The sequence below is a fragment of the Dendrobates tinctorius genome, unplaced genomic scaffold, assembly GCF_039654945.1.
Source record: "Dendrobates tinctorius isolate UK_male_01 unplaced genomic scaffold, ASM3965494v1 ptg000021l, whole genome shotgun sequence".
Classification (NCBI taxonomy): domain Eukaryota; kingdom Metazoa; phylum Chordata; class Amphibia; order Anura; family Dendrobatidae; genus Dendrobates; species Dendrobates tinctorius.
The window spans coordinates 7,063,189-7,076,816 of record NW_027361689.1 but is presented as its reverse complement, the minus strand read 5'-3'; positions in this window follow the sequence as shown (position 1 = coordinate 7,076,816).

Below are 13,628 nucleotides of genomic sequence, written 5' to 3'. Positions count from 1 at the left end.
ACCCTGGTCACATTATGTAGCTGTAACCACCCCCATAGGTGGGCGGTGTATGTGTGGTTAGTGTTAGGCATCGGGTTACTGCCACTGCACAGCAGGAATCCAGAGCCTTGCACCCAGGGTCTCCCATTCTTCTTCGGCCGCAGTGGAGCCTGCTCAGCAGACTTGTCAGTCCAGACACTCTGCCCAGACCAGCAGTGTAGGATCGGTTGCTGCTGCCACCTCTGGTTCAAGTTTGTCAACGCATGCTGGCCAGCAGCGAGCCACTCCAGTCCTTCTTTCGCTCCACTGAGCATGCCCGTGGGACGATCTGTCTTTGGAGATGGGAAGTCACATGCTCAGGTCCTTCTCCAGCTCGGATTGGACCATCTGAAAGGTAAGAAGGTCCCGGAAGGGCGCAGCTATAAAAGAGCAGAATGGCCGTGCGGCCATGCGCCAGGATAAACTCAAATAGTTTGGAGTGTATGATGATGGATGCATGTATCTGGTGACTGACTCATTATGAAACCCTTCCCTTTTGATACGTATGTTGGTAGGGTTTAGAGTCTGAGTCAGCGCCTGCCAGTGGCTAGTCTATAGGCTACAGAGCATACCAGCCGTCTGCACACTAGCGTCCGATGGTGTCGCCCACTAGAGGGCACTATCGAACCGCGGCAAGTGACAGCCACGCCGGTGCAACGCCTTGCACAACCTGTGCGCTTACCTGGCCCAACCCAGGGCGATTAGTGGCGTCCACCTGAGCGGCACTGTGCACACTTGCACATGTAATTTGTTTAACCCTTGCTGGCATCGCAGTCACGGTGCCGAGCGCTAGCGGTCTAGAGGGATTTCAGTCCTGCGATCTAAGGGCTGAGTTCTGTGACTATACGCTAGCGCTCACACTGCCGAGCTCTGTGAGCAATAACAGGCTACGGCATTTATTATGTTGTGGTTGTGCGGCTCTGTGAGATAACATGGTCCACCTCTGTACACATTGGGTGAGGTTAACCCTGTGTGTTCTGTTATTATACCGCCATATCGCGTCCGCCATTACCGAACAGCAGTTAACACCTCTGCACGGTGGACCCCGGGCTGCGAACGCACCAAAACACCATCTTTATTATTTGGTACATTCCGCCAGCCCGTAACAGTTAGTCAGTCCCACCCAACTCTCCAACTAACCCTGTAAGCGCCATTATAACAAACAAAAACAAGTCTCGTAGGATTACAGGTCCCAGAACAACATTATTGGCTTACAGCGCAGAGGATCTCCCCTGCGACACATACCGGCCATTCACAATGACGCCAGTAACTGTCTCATTATCACCGTTACGCCTCCATGCATATCCTGAGGAGCACATACAGTGCCCCCTAGCTGTAACAGGGGTCACTGCCTCACATACCCCCCTCTGTTCACACTTGTGGGGTTGAACACTTGCCACACACCAGGGTTCCCGAGACCGGACACCCATGTTACCTTGCCCTACCAGTCAAGAGGACAGTCTCAGTCGGTTTTGGGTGTCATTCAGTGTCTTACCCTTGTTAGGCCTACCCCACCCTGAGTGGTCAGTATGTAAGCCTTGGGCTTCAGCCTTGAGTCACCATCTGTCTATGTCACCAGACCCTTTTTATTCTCCACATTTCTCCAGTATGCCTCATCACCCAACCTTTCTCTCCATGGCCGCCACCCATGGTTGGTGTGGTCATGAGACCCACTTACAGTCGAGCCAACTGTCTGGTCTAAGCCTGACCCATCTAGTACGTCATAGGGCAGGCCCGGATTGATAATGTGCCCAACCGAGCATTTTCCCGCTGGGCCGCTGTCATGTGGGCCACGGGCTGGCAGCGCCCACTCATCTGGCCTCTTGCCAGCAGATGCGGCCACTGGCCTGGCTGTTCTTCATGCCGCCGGCCCTTATAGCTCCCATCTCTTCTGGGATTTTTGCACTGCAGGGAGATAAACCGCCACGCACCCCATCCCCACCCTCCAGCGCCCCCCCCTCCGCAGTCACTCACAGCGTTGCTTGGCTCCTCTCTTCTCTGCGAACAGGACCTGTGATGACGTCACAGGAGGGGAAGAGTCAGGGGGTCACATGATCAGGGTCCTCTGTCCAGACCTCTGATCATGTGACCCTTGACTCCTCCCCTCCTGTGACCTCATCACAGGTCCTGTGCGCACATCCCTGCCTCTTGGTGTCTACAGGAGTCTGCTGTGCTGGTTGTCATGGTGCTGGATGAGGGAAGTTTGTGTGGGGTCAGGAGGGGTTTACAGGGTGGATGTAGCAGAGCCGTGTGTGTATGAGGTGTACAGACAGAGCCGTGTGTGTATGAGGTGTACAGACAGAGCCGTATGTGTACGAGGTGTACGGAGTGGAGCCACATGTGTACGAGGTTTACGGAGCGGAGCTGCATGTGTGTGAGATGTACAGAGCGGAGCCACGTGTGTACGAGTTGTACGGAGCGGAGCCGCGTGTGTACGAGGTGTACGGTGCGGAGCCCTGTGTACGAGGTGAATGGAGCAGAGCAGAGCCGGGTGTGTACGGGGTGTATGGAGTGGAGCTGAAGGTGCACCAGGTGTACGGAGTGGAGCCGTGTGTGCACGAGATGTACGGAGTGGAGCAGAACCGGGTGTGTACGAGGTGTACGGAGCAGAGCATGTACGAGGTGGACGGAGCGGAGCCGTGTGTGTACGAGGTGTAAGGAGCGGAGCCGGATGTGTACGAGGTGTATGGAGTGGAGCTGTGTGTGTACAAGGTGTGCGGAGCGGAGCCAGATGTGTACAAGGTGTACGGAGCAGAGCCATGTGTGTATGAGGTGTATGGAGCGGAGCCGGATGTGAGTACAAGGTCTACGGAGCGGAGCCGTGTGTGTACGAGGTGTATGGAACTTAGCCCTGTGTGTACAAAGTGTACGGATCTGAGCCTTGTGTTTACGGAGCGGAGCAGATCCGGGTGTGTACGGAATGAAGCCGCGTGTGTGTGGGGTGGACGGAGCGGAGTGGAGATGCGTGTGTATGGAATGGAGCCACGTGTGTACGAGGTGTATGGAGCAAAGCCGCATGTGTTCAAGGTTTACGGACTGGAGCCATGTGTGTACAAGGTGTACAGAGCGTGGCCGCATGTGTACAAGGTGTACGGAGCAGAGTTGCATGTGTACGAGTTTTACGGAGCGGAGCCATGTGTGTACTGAGTGGAGCCATGTGTGCGTGGGGTGTATGGAGCGGAGCCGTGTGTACGAGGCATACAAAGCTGAACCGTGTGTGTATGAGGCGTGCGGAGCCATGCATGTAAAAGGTGTATGGTGGGGAGCATTCATACCTCCCAACCGTCCCGTATCCAGTGGGACTGTCCCAATTTTGAGAGAGACTGCCCCAGCTGGGAGTTACTTTTCCTGCAGACACAGGAGTACACGGCGGAGCCCCGAGGAGCACTTTAAAACTCGCACATGACGTTCTACCCGAAGTGACGTGCTAGAAGCTGACCGGAAATGAGGTAATTTCGGGAGGAGATTGTGACGGAACCATGGAGGCACTTCAGGGAATGCTTCAGATCACCATGTCCTCCTCCGACAGCACAGACAGCGGGATTGCTTTGGAATCAGGGATGCCGGCCATGTGAGCGGATCATGATATGTCCTGCAGCGGGAGGCTCAGGTGGGCACTACAATGGGAGCCAGGCTGCTATAGTATCTTTATAGAATCTTTCTTTCTCTCTATGCTTCTTTCCCTCTCTGTTCTTTCCTTCTTTCTCTCTCTAATTTTTCTTTTTTATTTCTCTCTCTGTTCTTTCTTTCTCTCTGATCTTTCTTTCTTTCTTTCTTTCTCTCTGTTCTTTCTTTCGTTCCCCTCTTCCTTTCTCACTCTCTCTCTGCTCTTCCTTTCTCTCTCTAATCTTTCTTTATTTCTCTCTCTGTTCTTTCTTTCTTTCCCTCTTTCTTTCTTTCTTTCTTTCTTTCGCTCTCTCTTTTTCTTTCCTCTCTTTCGCTCTCTCTGTTCTTTCTTTATTTCCCATCTTTCTTTATCTCTCTCTGTTTTTTCTTTCTTTGTCCACTCTTTCTCTCTCTGTTCTTTCTTTCTTTCTCTTTGTTCTTTCTTTCTTTCTTTCCCCTCTTTCTTTCTTTCTTTTGCTCTATTCTTTCTTTCTCTCTCTAATCTTTATTTCTCTCTAATCTTTCTTTCTTTGTCTCTCGGTTCTTTCTTTCTCTCTGTTCTCTTTCTTTCCCTCTTTCTTTCTCTCTCACTGTTCTCTCTCTCTGTTCTTTCTCCTTCTTTCTCTTTCTCTGTTCTTTCTCTCTCTCTGTTCTTTCTTTCTTTTTCATTCTCTCTCTGTTCTTTCTTTCCCATCTTTCTCTCTCTGTTCTTTCTCTCTATGTTCTTTCTTTCCCCTCTTTCTGTTTTTCTCTCTCTCTGTTCTTTTTTATGTCCCCTCTTTCTTTCTCTCTCTGTTCTTTCTTTCTTACTCTCGCTCTCTCTGTTCTTTCTCTCTCTCTGTTTTCTCTCTCTGTTCTTTCTTTCTTTTCCTCAGATGGGGTTGGGACCATCAGTTGTGTTGTGCAGAAGTCTGGTGGATACACAGCTGATAGTCCTACTGAATAGACTGTTAGAATTTGTATTATGGCAAGAAAAAGCAGCTAAGTAAAGAAAAACAAGTGGCCATCATTACTTTAAGAAATGAAGGTCAGTCAGTCTGAAAAATTGGGAAAACTTTGAAAGTGTCACCAAGTACAGTGGCAAAAACCATCAAGCGCTACAAAGAAACTGGGTCACATGAGGACCGCCCCAGGAAAGGAAGACCAAGAGTCACCTCTGCTTGGGAGTATAAGTTCATCCGAGTCACCAGCCTCAGAAATCGCAGGTTAACAGCAGCTTATATTAGAGACCAGGTCAATGCCACACAGAGTTCTAGCAGCAGACACATCTCTACAACAACTGTTAAGAGGAGACTTTGTGCAGCAGGCCTTCATGGTAAAATATCTGCTAGGAAACCACTGCTAAGGACAGGCAACAAGCAGAAGAGACTTGTTTGGGCTAAAGAACACAAAGAATGGACATTAGACCAGCGGAAATCTGTGCTTTTGTCTGATGAGTCCAAATTTGAGAGCTTTGGTTCCAACCACTGTGTCTTTGTGCGACACACAAAAGGTAAACGGATGAACTCTACATGCCTGGTTCCCACCGTGAAGCATGGAGGAGGAGGTGTGATGGTGCTTTGCTGGTGACACTGGTGGGGATTTATTCAAAATTGAAGGTATACTGAACTAGCATGGCTACCACAGCATCTTGCAACGGCATGCTATTCCATCCGGTTTGCGTTTAGTTGGACCATCATTTATTTTTCAACAGGACAATGACCCCAAACACACCTCCAGGCTGTGTAAGGGCTATTTGACCAAGAAGGAGAGTGATGGGGTGCTACGCCAGATAACCTTGCCTCCACAGTCACCAGACCTAAACCCAATCGAGATGGTTTGGGGTGAGCTGGACCGCAGAGTGAAGGCAAAAGGGCCAAAAACTACTTAGCATCTCTGGGAACTCCTTCAAGACTGTTGGAAGACCATTTCCGGTGACTACCTCTTGAAGCTCATCAAGAGAATGCCAAGAGTGTGCAAAGCAGTAATCAAAGCAAAAGGTGGCTACTTTGAAGAACCTAGAATATAAGACATATTTTGAGTTGTTTCACACTTTTTTGTTAATTATATAATTCCACATGTGTTAATTCATAGTTTTGATGCCTTCAGAGTGAATCTACAATTTTCATAGTCATGAAAAGAAAGAAAACTCTTTGAATGAGAAGGTGTGTCCAAACTTTTGGTCTGTACTATACATCAGCCCCAGCACCCGTATATACATCATCCCAGCACCCATATTTACACCAGCCGTAGCACTCGTTTATACATTAGCCCCCCGCACCATATGTACATCAGCCCCAGCACCTGTATATACATCAGACCCAGCACCTGTATATACATCAGCCCCAGCACCTGTATATACATCAGCCCTAGAACCCATATATACACCAGCCCCAGCACCTGTATATACATCAGCCCCAGCACCTGTATATACATCAGCCCCTGCACCTGTATATACACCAACCCAGGATGGGTCAAGGGTGGGTTTCTTTAGTAATGGAGTAATGATAGAGTGTTTGAAGGAGGAGTGGAAAATGCCAGAGGAGAGGGAGAGATTAAAGATTGTAGTTAGGTGAGTTGTGACGACTGGGGAGAGAGACTGGAGGAGATGTGAGGGAATGGGGTCGGTTGTGCATGTAGTCGGACGAGAAGAGGAGAGGAGCCTGGAGACTTCTTCTTCTGTGATGGGAGCAAATGTGGAGAGTGAGCCAGGGGAAATGCAGGGAGGGATGGGAGTCACTGAACTTGGTGATTGGGAGCGGATTTCCTGACGGATATTGTCTATTTTCTCTATAAAGTGGGAGGCCAGGTCATCAGCGCAAATGTCTGTGATAGGGGCTTGTGCTTTTGGCCTGAGGAGGGAGTGAAAGGTGTCAAAAAGTTTCTTGGGGTTGTTGGATAGTGAGGAGATCAGGGTGGTGAAGTAGGTCTGTTTGGCGAGGTGAAGGGCAGAGTTATATGTCCTTAACATAAATTTGAAGTGTATGAAGTCTTCTGGTGTGTGTGTTTTCCTCCATAAGCGTTCAGCACACCTAGAGCATCGCTGGAGAAATCGGGTTTGCGATGTGAGCCAGGGCTGTTTCACTCTGTGTTTGGAGGTTCTGAGGGTGAGGGGAGCTACTTGGTCAAGGGTGCTTCTAAGAGTGTCATTGAAGTGATGTACAGCCAGATCAGGACAGGACAAAGAAGAGATTGGGGACAATGATGAGTGTAGGGAGTCTGAAAGTGTATGAGGGTTAATGGCTTGTAGATTTCTGACTGAATGGTAGGTAGGAGGGTGCTGGAGTGAGCGAGGATTTGTGAGTGTAAAGGAGAGAATGTGGTGGTCAGAGAGGGGAAGCGGTGAGTTATCTAGGTAGGAGATTGAGCAGAGCCGGGCGAAAACCAGGTCCAGGGTGTTACCGTCTTTGTGTGTTTCAGAGGTTGAGAGCTGAGAGAGGCCTAGAGAAGTGGTTAGTGATAGAAGCTGGGATGCAGATGTGGAAGTGGGGCTGTTAATGGGGATGTTGAAGTCTCCCAGGATAAGGGTTGGTAGTTCTGAGGACATGAAGTGCGGCAGCCAGGCAGAAAAATGGTCCAGGAAGTGTGTGGGTGAGCCTGGGGGCCGGTATATGACCGCTACTCTGAGGGAGAGGGGACGAAAGAGCCTGATGGTGTGGACTTCAAAAGAAGGGAATAAGAGTGATGGAACTGAGGGGATGACCTGCAAAGTGCATTGTGGGGACAGGAGTATGCCGACTCCACCACCAGGTCTATTTGTCGGTCTCGGGGAATGGAAGAATTGTAAGCCACCATGGGAAATAGCAGCAGGAGAGACAGTGTCAGAATCCTGAATCCAGGTTTCCGTGAGGGCCAACAAATTCAGAGAGTAATTGTGTAGGAAAGGAAGCTTGTTGCATACAGACCGTGGATTCCAAAGGGCACAATTGAAAGAAGGAGATGAAGGAGTGCAAGTGATATTAGTAAGATTATTAAGGTTTCGATGTGAGGTAGGGTAGGGGTTGAGGTTGGGGGATGGTGGACCGGGGTTGGGGGAGATGTCCCCTGAAAATCAGTAGGAGCAGGAAGATAAAGAGCAAGTAGTTTTTGGAATTGTATGAAGATTTTATGTGCAGTGTGTTTGGGCAAGATGGGCTGAGGCTTTTTAAGAAGGTGAGAAGTGCATGGGAGCTGTACATGGGAGAAGGAAAGAGAGAGGAGCCGATGTATACGAGTCGTGATGGAGGGGGGATTGGTCGGTGAAAGTGGATTGCAAGAGAAAATAGGAGGATAGGAATAAAGCACATGGATAAAAGGGACAGCAGAGTGTGGGTTACCTGACTCCAGCCTTGACTAACTGCCATGTAATAACTGCTGTATCCCGACGCTTATCTTCGTGACGCTTTGCTTCTGTGATGCGTGCACCCCCACATGCGTGCACCCCTATGGATGGTTCAAAATTTATAGTCCAGACTGCAGGGTCAGAAGAGATGGATTGTGGGAACTGGTTGAGGATAATTTGGCAGCTGGGGTCAGCACACCAGGGTTTTTTGTTTTTTTTTGGGATGATCAAAGACATTCAGCCTGGCAACATCTATTTTAACACCTCCACCAGATAAGATCTACACTGATCCCGGTCATGGAAATGCAACAGTGAGTTTTAAGTACAATGCACCAAATGATTTATAACAAAGAATTAGCACACACATTAAAATATGTTTCTAGATGGTAAAGCAGCAGATGACAGCAGACAGCAAGCAGAGGGAATTTTTACCATTAGAGTCTATTGCAGCAGATGAGACAGCAATCAGAGGTGGGAAGTTGTACCATTTGAATATGTTGCAGAAGACAGTAAGCAGAGGGAATTTTTACCTGTATGAAGAGAGAAGATGGATTTTAGTTCTGTGCCATGTAATAACTGCTGTATCCCAATGCTTATCTTCGTGACGCTTTGCTTCTGTGATGCGCTTTGCTTATGTGATACATCAGCCCCAGCACCTGTATATATATCATCCCCAGCACCCATATATACATCAGCCCCAGCATGTTTATATACATCAGCCCCAGCATCTGTATATACATTAGCCCCAGCAGCCATATATACATCAGCCCCAGCACCCGTATATACATCAGCCCCAGCACCTGTATATACATCAACCCCAGCATCCGTATATACATCAGCCCCAGCACCCGTATATACATCAGCCCTAGCACCTGTATATACATCAGCCCCAGCACCTGTATATACATATGAATATACAGTAGTCTCATTGTGATATATATTCAGCAGTATGTAACATAATATAGTATAATACTGTCAATTATAATGTAGAGTTGTGTGTATATAGTGTAGTGCTGTTCATATAGTATGTTGCTGTGTATATAGTATATAGTGTTGAATCCACACTATGTATACTGGCCCATCTCTATACTATATAGTATATAGACAGCTCCACGCTATATTCCTTACCACAGTATATATTGTGGAGCTGTGTACATTGTGTATACTCCTCCTGTCCTGTATACATGGTGTAAATATAAGTATCAGCTCTAAGTGTATGTATCTATGAAAATAAAAAGCGTTCTGATGAATTGTGCAAAGTGGCGGACTCTTTATTAGCCCATGTGACAAAGTGTTTTCTCTGCTATGGAATTGAAATATTACCACATGAGCTAATAAAGAGTCCTCCACTTTTCTCTTATTTAATCGGTGTGCTGATTATTTTCTTTTTATAAATCCCTTTGATTTAAGGGTGTGTGTCCTAAAAGCTTTTCACCCACTGCTTAATACTTGGTGGTGCTCAATTATGGCACATATTAATGCTCGCATCACCACCCGGCAAAAGCGGGAAAGTGCTGTCGGGGACTTGGCATTGTACTGTATGAAGTAATATATGGGGCTCATTATACTGTATAAAGTAATATATGGGGCCCATTATACTGTATAAAGTAATATATGGGGCCCATTATACTGTTTGAAGTAATATACAGTATGAGGGCCCAATATACTGTATGAACCATTATATGGGACCCATAAAACTGTATGCCGTAATGTATGGGGCCCATAAAAGTGTATGGAGCATTATATGGGCTCATTGTACCGTATGGAGCAATATATGGGGCCATTATACTGTATGGAGCCCATAATACTGTATGGAGAACTATGTGGTGCCCATAATACTGTATGGAGGACTATGTGATGCCCATAATACTGTATGGAGGTCTATATTGTGCCCATAATACTGTACGAAGGACTATGTTGTGCCAATAATACTGTATGAAGGACTATGTTGTGCCCATAATACTGTATGGAGGTCTATGTGGTGCCTATAATACTATATGGAGGACTTTGTGGGGCCCATAATACTGTATGGAGGTCTATGAGGTGCCTATAATACTATATGGAGGACTATGTGGGGCCCATAATACTGTATGGAAGACTATATGGTGCCTACAATACTGTATAGAGGACTATATGGTGCCCATAATACTGTAAAGAGGACTATGTGGTACCAATAACAATTTATGGAGGACTAAGTGGTGCACATAATACTGTATGGAGGACTATGTGGTGCCCATAATACTGTATGGAGGACTATGTGGTGCCCATAATACTATATGGAGGGTTATCCAAATTCTGATGTTCTCCCCTATCTTTTGGATAGGGGATGACTTTCTGTTTGTGGTGGATCTGACCGCTGGGACCCCCATGATCCTAGGAAACGTAGCTTTGAAGGGCACCATGTAAATGGAGCTGTGGTCCAATCATACGCACTGTGACACCATTAACATGTGGCTCTTTAAATAACTCCTTTAATAGAGTGATGAGGGGACCACAAAGTATAGTAAAAATTCACTGATCGGGGCTGATGAGTGTTATAGTTTGTGGGCTGGTGGGGTTTGTGTGGCAGGGCTTCTTTTTTGTCCTAGTCTGGCCCTGTCACAGGGGCTACTGTCCAGGTCTCTCAGCCTCTTACTGAGAGTAGAACTGCCACTTGCAGATTCTCGGCCTCCTAGTCTTGCTGAACATCTTTGGCTGTCAGTCATTCCATTATTTGAAGGGTCATTTCTGTTCTCTTTACCTTTGGTTGATGGCGGCTGCCATCTTATATCCTCCAAATCCTTTTGTCTTCTTTCATCTTATATCCTGCAGCTGTTTATTAATCTGCAGTCTGTCCAGTCTTATCTCCTTCAGGTATGTCACCTGATATTCAAGGAGCATTTGGATATTCCTAAGGCTTTCCACTGAGCCCCCATGATGAATGGAACCATCCAATCTTCACCAGCTACCTGGAACATGCTTCTCGCACGTCTTCGGGTACCTCTACCACGCACTTGAAGAGCGGTCTCATTCCCTTCATGGACAGATGGCTCCCACTTTCCATCAAGACATCTGCAACAATAGGGTGATTGTCTTGTTCCACTCTTAGCGCATACTCTTCTAGACCCCTCGCCAAGACGGGCATTGGCAGCTCTGCCTTGTTACCACTCTGAGACCAACCAACTTCTCCTTTTGCAGAAGACCTCTTAATGTTACTCTGAGCACTTCCACATCTTCCCTTATTCACACTTTGCCACTTTAACAGGTGATCTCTAAGCTCAGAGAATTCCTTCTCCAGCTCATCCACTCTGTACTCAGCCACTTGTCTCAGGACCCTTTCCTGTTCAACATGTTCTTTCACTGTCTCTTTAAGCATCTTTAAAGTATCACTGTTCTTGTTTCTAGACTCCAAAGCCGAATTTTCCTCAGAGTTCTCGTCTCTCAGACACTTTAATTCGGCCTGTAAATCTGTCACCTTTTGCTTCTCACGAGACAACTCTTTGGCGAGGTCCTGGAACTCCTGCGCTTTCTTCTCGCCAAGCTGAGCTTTGACTGCCAAGAGCTCAGTCTCCAGCCGATGCACCGGATCCTGCAGCGTGAAGTTGGCGACTTCCATGCTTGACACTTTCAACCTCTCTTGAGGCTCTGCCTGATCACTCTTAGGTACCTCTCAACTCTCTTCAGAGTCTGGCAGATTTCTCATATATTGACCAACAGCACAAGTCACTGCTTTTTCTTTTCTACTATCCTCAAAGGATGCCACTTGTTCAGTCCTTTTTCGCCCTTTACTTCTCCGGCGACGGGAGGAAGACTTGCCGGTTGTACCCAAGGCAGCCTTACTGCACTCTTTTCCGCTTGTATCACCGTCTGAATGGGAGTCACCACCACCCGATTGGTCATCCTGGAACCAGCTGTCCCCACTTCTAACGGTGCCAGACCTCATTCCTGGAGCTTCTCCATCTTCAACGGTCACACTTTTGGTCAACTCTGCCAAGTCTCAGAGTTGGTCAGACTCACACTTCCGTCCGGTCATACGTTCTGGTATGGCTACCACCATCATCCTGACGTCACCTTGTGGAGCATTGTCTTTCCACTGTGTCAGTGCTTCTGACAGCACAACATCGTACTCAGCCCTAGTGGTGGCTACTGGCAATAACACGTCACAGTCACCCCCGGAGTCTGTCTCGTCAAGTATGGTTTAATTAAGATTATAAAAGGAGCCTGTGATATTCTTTCAATTAAAGGACTTTTTTCTGGGTTTCTGGGTTTTCTTACAATGTGACTATGGGGTTAGTAATGGGGTGTCTTATTGACGCCTCTCCATTATTAACCTTGAGGCTTGATGTCTCCTGACAATACAAATGTGACATCAACTCCCCCAACTATCACCCCATTTGCCACCGCTACAGGGCAAGTGGGAAGAGCCGGGCAAATTGCCAGATTTGGCGCATCTAATAGGTGCTGCGGGCTGCTATTTTTAGGCTGGGGGGGCAATATCCATGGCCCCTGACCATCCTGAAAATACTAGCCCCCAACTGTTTGCCTTAGCAAGGCTGTTTGTTAAAAATGGGGGGACCCCACGCCGTTTTTTTAAATTATTTATTTTGATAATGAAAAAAACAGCATGGGGACCCCTCTATTCTTGATAATTAGCCTTGCTGCAGCTGACAGCTGAGGGTTGCAGCCCCCAGCTGTGAGTTTTGCCTGGCAGGTTAGCAAAAATACAGGGGAACCCCCGCTGAGTTTTTTTAAATTATTTATTTACAGCACAGGGTTGGCTGATAAATACTCCCATCCGCCACTCCTTCTCTCACTGTAATTAGCTGCAGCAGGTGTCGGATGATGGGATCAGTAGTCCCATCAGGTGACACCAGTGACCGGAGGTAAAGTTTATACCTCCTATCCAGCTGTGGGCTCACGCTGTCTTTTGACAGCATAGGAATCGTGGCTCTCTGACCAGCGAGGATGATTTCACCACGGATCAGAAGCAGTGTTTGCTGTACATGACAGTGTGGCAAACACTGGATGTTAGGGCCCCCCCATTCAAGTGAATGGGCTCCGAGTTCAGGTTCAGGTCTGGGTATTGTTCTGGTAGCCAAGCCTGAACTTTTTGTAAATGTTCGGCCGAACCCGCCGGACCCAAACATCCAGGTGTCCACCCATTTCTAGTCATGGGTTTTATTTGTAATAAAAAAATTTGGTTAGTGTCATCATTTTCCAGGAAATGTATCCATTTTATTATTCCGTTGATGGAACTGTATGAGGCCTCATTTTTCTTGAGTGGCGAGCTGTTTTTTGTTGATACCACATACAACATTTTGTTTGCATTTTTTTTACATTTATGAGTAAAGTGCAGCAAACAAAGTCTGATAATTCCTGGCATTTTTTTTTTGTTTAAGGCACTTAGGCATATTTTATATGGATTAATTTTATATTTTCATAAACTGGACTTTTACAGACATCTATACCATATGGTTTTTTTTTACATTTATTTTTGAAATAGGAAAGGGGGTGTCATTTATAATATATTTTTTTTTTATTTTTAAATATATTTAAAATATTACTTTATTTTTTAATTCCCTTAGGGAACTTGAACCAGTAATTATATATATGCACCGAATAAGTGTATTGAACTCCTATTAAGTACTGCCATAGAGACATCTAAATGCCAGCTATAGAGGCCTTCATTAGGCCCCAGTAGCCAATTCGACCCCGGTAGACACTG